The sequence below is a fragment of the Sciurus vulgaris genome (assembly GCF_902686455.1).
Source record: "Sciurus vulgaris genome assembly, chromosome: 4".
Classification (NCBI taxonomy): domain Eukaryota; kingdom Metazoa; phylum Chordata; class Mammalia; order Rodentia; family Sciuridae; genus Sciurus; species Sciurus vulgaris.
In genome coordinates this window covers 137714409-137723109 of record NC_136464.1, presented here as the reverse complement: position 1 = coordinate 137723109, position 8701 = coordinate 137714409, and the positions used below count along the sequence as shown (strand labels likewise).

The 8701-nt window shown below is 38.5% G+C and overlaps 1 long non-coding RNA gene across 1 annotated transcript in view; it reads left to right on the top strand.

The window, feature by feature from the left end:
* Positions 1-383: 383 nt before the first annotated feature.
* LOC306659140 overlaps positions 384-8701 on the top strand; it is a 56347-nt gene continuing 48029 nt past the window's right edge. The window contains exon 1 of the long non-coding RNA XR_013763226.1: positions 384-504. This is a non-coding gene — a long non-coding RNA (uncharacterized lncRNA). The remainder of the gene's footprint in view (positions 505-8701) is intronic.

Below are 8701 nucleotides of genomic sequence, written 5' to 3'. Positions count from 1 at the left end.
TATTTGCATGCCAAAGTGTGTAGTTCTTTTCACTTTATTGTCACTCCATTAATCTAATTTCAAAAGGGAAGATTCAAGCTGAAAACAGGTTATTCACATTTCAAACAAACTCCATAAGCATAATGAGTGAGTAAAGCATTCAACTGTTAGACTTTGTTGCTTCTTCACCAGCTGGAGACAAGAACAGGGAAGGTCATGCTATTTAATCTTACATAAGAATAGAGGCATATAGTTGGGGTTGGAGAAGGAATTATTTTGAGAAATGACAAATAATGGATCTTTTCTGTATCGGGTATTTATGTAAAATTTGGGATAAGACGAGCAGTTCAATGGTAACTATTTCCATCTTGTTTTAGTCTGCAGAATGACTGACTGAACGAAAAACTCCACTGTAAATCAGGAGAAATAGCTAGAGTCATATAGACCAAACGCCATTCTACAACACCACACAGAGGCTTGGAGCAACTAGAAATACTTCCACCCCAGGAATTTCCAGGACATCTGGTAAGTCAACAACATTATCACAAACATTATGGCCAACAATGTGAGTTTTTTGCAACAATGTATTCATTTCCCAAATGTTCCAGCTGAGAAAGCCACACAGAACATTCCCGCCATCTAGCAGATGGCTAATGGGGAAGCCAATATTTTCTGTGGAAACCAAAGTTTCTTCTAACGTTAGACATTTTCAGCACAATGAACAAATAAGCATTTGTTTTTGTATTTCATTCTCTCACACTCAGAAAGAGAATGTATTACAGACTATTAAGTTTTAAAAGTGCATAAGAAAAATGGTTCTTTCCTTGAGATTACAAAGGTTGTTAAAAACAGAAATGTCTTGTAGTGGTGAGAACGTTTACTGCTTTCTCATAAGGCATGAGATGGAGGAGTTGAAACATGAGATGGAGGGAGAAACTTTGAACCTTTATTTATTATTACTATTTTCATTATTATCATTGATTTGTGGGGGGAAAATATAGTATATGGTTGGAAATGATTTACTATGGGATTTTTTTTTATATAGTCATTCATTCTGCAGACAAGAACAAGATGGAAACAGGTATCACTGAACTGCTCATCTTTATCCCCAACTGTACACAGATACCTGGTTACTCGTGGGATATGGAGATATCAATGGGCTTTGATTTTCATAGACAATGAGACAAAATGAACAAGGTTGAGTCCCACATTTATTTTAGGGAAGAGTGGGAGAAAGTGAGAAGCAAAGAATAAAACATGTTACATGATTAACACTGAGCTAATACATCCAGTTTCACAGACTACACCTTCCAGGAAAGTGGGGCAGTTCACTGAATATATTTTGTCTTCATTTATTATTGCTGTGATTTGGATCTAACCTGACCCCCAAAGGCCCATGTGCTGAAGACTTGATCCCCAGACTGTAGCACTATTGGGAGGTAATAGTACCTTTAGGAAATGGGGCCTAAAGGGGTCACTCAGGGTGTTCCCTTGAAGGGGACTGTGCAACCCTGGCCCCTTCCGCTCTCTCTTCTCACATCCCAGCTCTTATGACATGAACAGCTTTCCTCTGCCACATGCTCCTGATATGATATTATGTCTTGCCACAGGCCCAAAGCAACAGGGCCAAATGACCAAGGACTAAAACCTCTGAATTTGTGAGCCAAAATAAAACTTTTCTCTGCACAGGTTGACTTATCTCAGGTATTTTGTCCCAGTGATGGAAAGCTAACCCAATTATTAAACATTCAAGTAAATGTATAGAGAAATTGCTTGTAGCAAATACTTTCAAGAGTGGGAACTTGTTATGAATGTGTACTTCAGTTTACTTGCTTGTTTTGTTGTTTAAGGAGTTTGAAGGTCCAAAATGAAATTCCCATTTTTCTGATAATAAGGGAAAATGCATATTTTTATGTCTCTGTTCTCTGACTAAAACCTCTTTTCAAACCACTAATTTGATGCTGCCATGCAAAAACTTTGGCATATAAAATTACACTTATTTTTACAACAGGCTCCAGAACTATGCAATAACAGATTTATGTTGTTTTAAGCCATCTAGTTTGGGGCTTTGCTACAGCTGCCTTAGGGAACTAAAAACCTAGGCGATTTCACTATGCTGATCTTTGAACTGCATTCTTGTCACTTCCCTATATTCCAACCTTTAATACCTCTAAGGGTAATTATGGTATTTGCTAAATGCCTCCATCAAAGCGTGGTGCACATAAGTACCAAGTCTTGTATCTACTTCACCCATTTTGTTTTCCTCAAAGCACTATTTAATGCCTCCATGCTAACATAGTATTTTTTTTTCATTTTTTTTATTTTATTGTAAACAAATGGGATACATGTTGTTTCTCTGTGTGTACATGGCGTAAAGGCATACCATTTGTGTAATCATAAATTTACATAGAGTAATGTTGTTTGATTCATTCTGTTATTTTTTCCCTTCCCCTCACCCCTCCCACCCCTCTTTTCCCTCTATACAGTGCTTCCTTCCTCCATACTTGCCCCTCTCCCTAACCCTAACTCTAACCCTAACACTAACCCTTTCCTCCCCCCATTATGTGTCATCATCCACTTATTAGCGATATCATTCGTCCTTTGGCTTTTTGAGATTGGCTTATCTCACTTAGCATGATATTCTCCAATTTCATCCATTTGCCTGCAAATGCCATAATTTTATCATTCTTTATGGCTGAGTAATATTCCATTGTATATATATACCACAGTTTCTTTATCCACTCATCAATTGAAGGGCATCTAGGTTGGTTCCACAGTCTGGCTATTGTGAATTGAGCAGCTATGAACACTGATGTGGCTGTATCTCTGTAGTATGCTGATTTTAAGTCCTTTGGGTATAGACCAAGGAGTGGGATAGCTGGGTCAAATGGAGGGTCCATTCCAAGTTTTCTAAGGAATCTCCACACTGCTTTCCAGAGTGGCTGCACTAATTTGCAGCCCCACCAGCAATGTATGAGTGTACCTTTCTCCCCACATCCTCGCCAACACCTGTTGTTGCTCGTATTCTTGATAATCGCCATTCTAATTGGGGTGAGATGGAATCTTAGGGTGGTTTTGATTTGCATTTCTCTTATTACTAGAGATGTTGAACATTTTTCCATATGTTTGTTGATTGCTTGTAGATCTTCTTCTGTGAAGTGTCTATTCATTTCCTTAGCCCATTTGTCGACTGGATTATTTGTATTTTTGGAGTAGAGTTTTTTGAGTTCTTTATAGATTCTGGAGATTAGTGCTCTATCTAAAGTATGATTGGCGAAGATATTCTCCCACTCTGTAGGCTCTTTCTTCGCATTGCTGATAGTTTCCTTTGCTGAGAGAAAGCTTTTTAGTTAGAATCTATCCCAGTTATTGATTCTTGCTTTTATTTCTTGTGCTATGGGAGTCCTGTTAAGGAAATCTGGTCCTAAGCCAACATGTTGAAGATCTGGACCTACTTTTTCTTCTATAATCTGCAGGGTCTCTGGTCTGATTCCGAGGTCCTTAATCCATTTTGAGTTTAGTTTCATGCATGGTGAGAGATATGGGTTTAGTTTCATTCTGCTGCATATGGATTTCCAATTCTCCCAGCACCATTTGAGATACCCATAGACTAAAGGTGAAAGGATGGGGAAAAACATACCATGCACATGGACTCAGCAAAAAAGCTGGAGTATCCATCCTCATTTCAGATAATGTGGACTTCAAGCCAAAGTTAGTCAGAAGGGATAAAGAAGGTCATTTCATACTGCTTAAGGGAAGCATAAATCAGCAAGATATAACAATCATAAACATCTATGCCCCAAACAGTGGGTCATCCATGTATGTCAAACAAATCCTTCTCAATTTCAGAAACCAAATAGACCATAACACAATAATACTAGGTGATTTTAACATGCCTCTCTCACCACTGGACAGATCTTCCAGACAAAAATTGAACAAAGAAACCATAGATCTCAATAACACAATCAATAATTTAGACTTAACGGACATTTATAGAATATACCATCCAACCAAGAGCGAATACACTTTCTTCTCAGCAGCACATGGATCCTTCTCTAAAATAGACCATATATTATGCCACAAAGCTAATGTTAGCAAATACAAGAAGATAGAGACACTACCATGTATTCTATCAGATCATAATGGTTCGAAGTATTTTATTTAATTTAAAAAGTTGCTTATTGCTAAAAGGAGCATTATGGGTATATCTGTATAACTTGATATGATTTTTCATGGAATGGATATGAAAGCAAACTCTTAATAATATATTTGGCATATAAATCCTATCGTTCCTATGACTGAGATTGAGATTAATATCAGTAGTTCTGTAGTAATTCATTTTAGAAAAAACAGTGCATCTTAAAGGCCTGCACACACGAGTCTCCAAACCTTCCATCACTGGAGGTTCTGCTGTACATTGGGGATACACAGGGAGAGCATCTATGATGCAGATCACTGGAATGGAGTTTTGTTAACTGGATATCCTTAGTTTTCAGTGCATTATCAGTAGTAACATGACATTTTCTTTGCTTTATGGATGAACAACATAGTGAATATGTTCAAATAAATGCAAATTGGGATACAAAATCTCATGGAATTAACAGTATGAATAGATACCAATAATGTCTGTTAACTCTCTGCCAGGTACTCTACTAGATGATTTACCTGTATCACATTCATTTCATGGGTGAAAACCCATGAAGTTGATAGCACTTTATCTCCATTTTTACCAAGAGGAAAGCTGAGGCTCGGAAGGACTGAGTCCTATGCTGCAGAATACAAACTTTTATCAGTGGCCCAAGAAATCTGATTCCAGTGCTGACCTTCCCAAACTCTTTAAAAAACTTATATTTTATTCTGAAAGACTGCATTATATATGTGTGTGTGTGTGTGTGTGTGTGTGTGTGTGTGTGTGTGTGTATATATATATACACACATATAAATATATAATTTATAAATATATATGTATATTTATATATAATATAAACACAGCCTGGTCAATGAGCAGACAGAAGGTTGACAGTGCTCTAGAAGCTTCCTATACCACCCCTATGATCATACACCTTTGGATACCACTTCCTTACCTACAGGCAGACCTTCTGATAATTGTGTTGACCGTATCCTTGCTCATCTGTAATTTTATTATCTCAATGATGCATGCTATTTCTCTCTCTCTCTCCTCCCTCTCTCTCTCTCTCCTCCCCCCCTCTCTCTCTCTCTCCCCCCCCCCCTCTCTCTCTCTCCCTCTCCCTCCTCTCTCCCCTCTCTCTCTCCCTCCCTCCCTCCCTCCCTCCCTCTCTCTCTCTCTTTACCTTGCATTCACTGCCTTTTGCAGTGGAGGCTCTGATCTCATTTCCTATCCTTTTCCTACTTGAACCTGGTCCTATAATTTCTACTTGATTTTTATGATCCCAATATACTACATACAAGGCTTCTTCCTTCATATTTGTTTCAATAAACTCCTTCCTCTCAGCCTCCTCTGCTCGAAGTCACCCTTTCTTTGCAGCCACCTACATAGGGGTGCTTTTCTGGTGGGTTTTCTTTAGCTCCTTCTCCCTGAACTACTCTAGTCCTTGTATCGATTCCACCCATTTTTAAATCAGCAGACATTCTCCAGGTACCTGTCTAGTGCTTTCCTCAAAGCACTCTTTAATGTCTTAATATCAGAAGTCTTAAGGTATTTGCCACTATTATTAATATTTTATACATATGAATTTCTCTTTTCAATGCAAATCTACGAAACACATATTGTGGCTGATGTAGATTCTCTATATGATTATCCCTCTGATCAATGGGTTCTGTATCTGCAGATTCAACCAACTACAGACCAAAAAATACTGCATTTGAGCAGAGTGCAGTGACATGCATCTGTAGTCCCAGCTACTAGTGTGACTAAGGCAAGAGGATCACTTAAATCTAGGAGTACAAGACTAGCCTGAACAATGTAGTGAGACCCTGGTTTAAAAAAATACTGTGTTCAAAACTTGGATCTGTATTAAATGTGTACAGATTTTTTCTTGTCATTATTCCCTAAATAATACAGTATAACATTGATTCATACAACCTTTGCATTGTAGTAGGTATTAAAGTAGACGGAAGGATGTGAATAAGTTATATGCAAATACTGTACCATCTTAAAGGACTTGAGTATTTGTGGATTTTGGTATCCACATGGGTCCTGTAACCAAACCTCCATGGATCTTGAGAGATAAGACTGTATATAATAGGAAGTGAAATATACAAAGTCCCTTCCCTCATGGAACTTACATTCTAGAGTAGAAAGACAAATAATAAACAAGTAAACAAAATAGTAAGTGGAATAATTTCAGATTATTGTAAACACTATGAAGGAAACAAAGCAGGGGTGGGGTGATGAGAAAAGGGGGTGTACTGGCAGCTGAGATGTTCTCTACCATCTGAGCTAATGAACTTTCAGTCAGCACAGCTAATGCAAGGGCCCTGGGGCAGAGATAAGCTTGGCATGGAGCGGGTGAGAAAAGAGGCGGGGGGGGGGGGCAATGGGATGCAGAAATGGTTGAATGATCACATGGATTTGTTTAAGTCCTGGTAATGAGCTACGATTTTCTTCTAGATGCAGTAGGATACCACTGCAAAGTTTAAGGAATGGGAAGTATGTACATTCATGTTCTTTTAAGTTCTTGCCTTGCTTTGTCTTTTAATTTTTAATGTACACGTCTTTCCCTCTAACTAGAGGTTGGATGTTTAGCATTGCTTCTCTGTTGATGCTGCTAATAGTGTTGAAAATCCTGCATGGATGCCCTTTCAGGGTTGTAATTATACTAACTCTTTATTTCAGATTTTAGCAATGTCAAACTTTTCTGAGAGCATAAGTATACTCAAAACCCATCAATTCGGTAAAGTTTCAATTGGACAACTGAAGTAGCTTTATGTGGTTATTATACTGTCAACAAACATGACCTGCCTCCCTAGCAACACGAGAAGTGCCAAAACACTTGTTAGTTGTTCAAAATCTAAAGTGTGCCTTCTTTACGATTAGGGGTAACTTGATGAGACTTGAATTTCAGCTGACCTTTTGTGCACTTCTCAAAGCAAGACATGCAGAGCTAAGAAGAAGAACGGAGATTTCTGATAAAAACTGACAGACATAGCCATTGCCTTTCCAGTTAAATTTCCTAGGGACTTTGTGCATTTCATCTCCATACGGTATGTGCTTCTGAGAATTTTAAACAAGCAAAGCAACTGTCAAGAAGTGAAAATGAACCCTAACCAAATTTATCAACTTACACAAAACTGAGACATGAATGTAGAGGGTAGGGTGGGGGGAGAGCTATTAATAATAAAGAGATTTTTTTTTTTGACAGCTAAGAGCATGCATCTAGCTCTGAACATTTATGTGTTTAATACTTAGATTGCTCTTTATTATTTAAATAAGCAACAGTGTGCTTCAGAAGTTGGAAAAATGATCTGTGAGTCTGTGAAATGAGGCAGGTCAAGAGTAGGGCGTGTGGCTGTTGCCCTCAGGCAGGGTTTCTCAGGACCCAAGGTACGTGGGTGTAGGAGGCATTGGTGCTAGCAAGTCAGGACTGGTTATTAGACAAGGGTCCCAGGAACCACTGGCTCTGAGGGAAGCGCTGATGCTCTGATCACACTCCATTACACCTCCATATTACTAATGAGCCAGATTTCCAGAAGGGAGTGTTCCCTTTAAGTATGCAATTTTATACTCACCAGAATGACTTAACAAATGGGTTGTACTTAAATGGCTCAACCGTCCAAGTGCCAGTCACTTGACCCTCAGACTAGAGTTGTTAATGACTCACTGCTCCAAGAACAGTGTGAAAAACACGGATCAGGAGATGCTTTAAAATAATTTTACTTGAAGATGGAGTTTTAGGAGGAAATGGTAGTATTCTAGTTACCTGGTACCTAGTCTTCCATGCTGAAATCAGCAGACTTTCCCTAGGCAGCTACATTCCTAGTTGCTGGGAATTTAATGGTGAGCAGGACAGAATGGGGTGCTGTGTCTATGGAGCATTCAGACGTGGTAGACAGGAAATACACGCATAGTAAGGGCTGAAGACGTAAATCCAGGCAAGTTGTATTTAAGGTTCATGGAGGAAACCAGCAAGATTATAAAACAATGAAATAATTGAACAAACAGCGTTTGTCGTAATTTAGGCAATAAGGGAAAGTCTTGATCTAGATGTCTCCATTTTGCTGAGACATGAAATAAGAGTCACGAGAATATAGGGGTGGGGAAAAGTCATGAGAATACTGAGTTGTGTTCTAAGCACTGGAGATGTACTTAAGCATGCAGACCTTGCAGGGGAAAAGGCTCGGGCAATGTGAGATGGACCAAAAGACTCCACAGTCATGGGAAGATATGAGAATTTATGCAAAATGCAGTTCTCAGCTGTTGAAAGTTTTCAAGTACGGGGGAATATGCTCAAACTACAATTTTAGTGTATTTCCTCTGCATTTCTAAAAATACCCAGCATATTGATATAATTTGGAGTCTTGACAAAACCACTGCTGTTCTAAGATATCAATTTTTCTTCTTATACTATTCTATCTAATATTTATTGAGTGTCTACTATTTACTATGTAATAACTATGGACTTGTAAAGAATACACAAACTTACTGCTTTTGGGGGGAGATTACTGTACAAAACCAGAAAATCCTTCATATTTATGATCCATGTTCTTTTAACCTGGAGTTCAGAGATTCTATGAGCTCAAA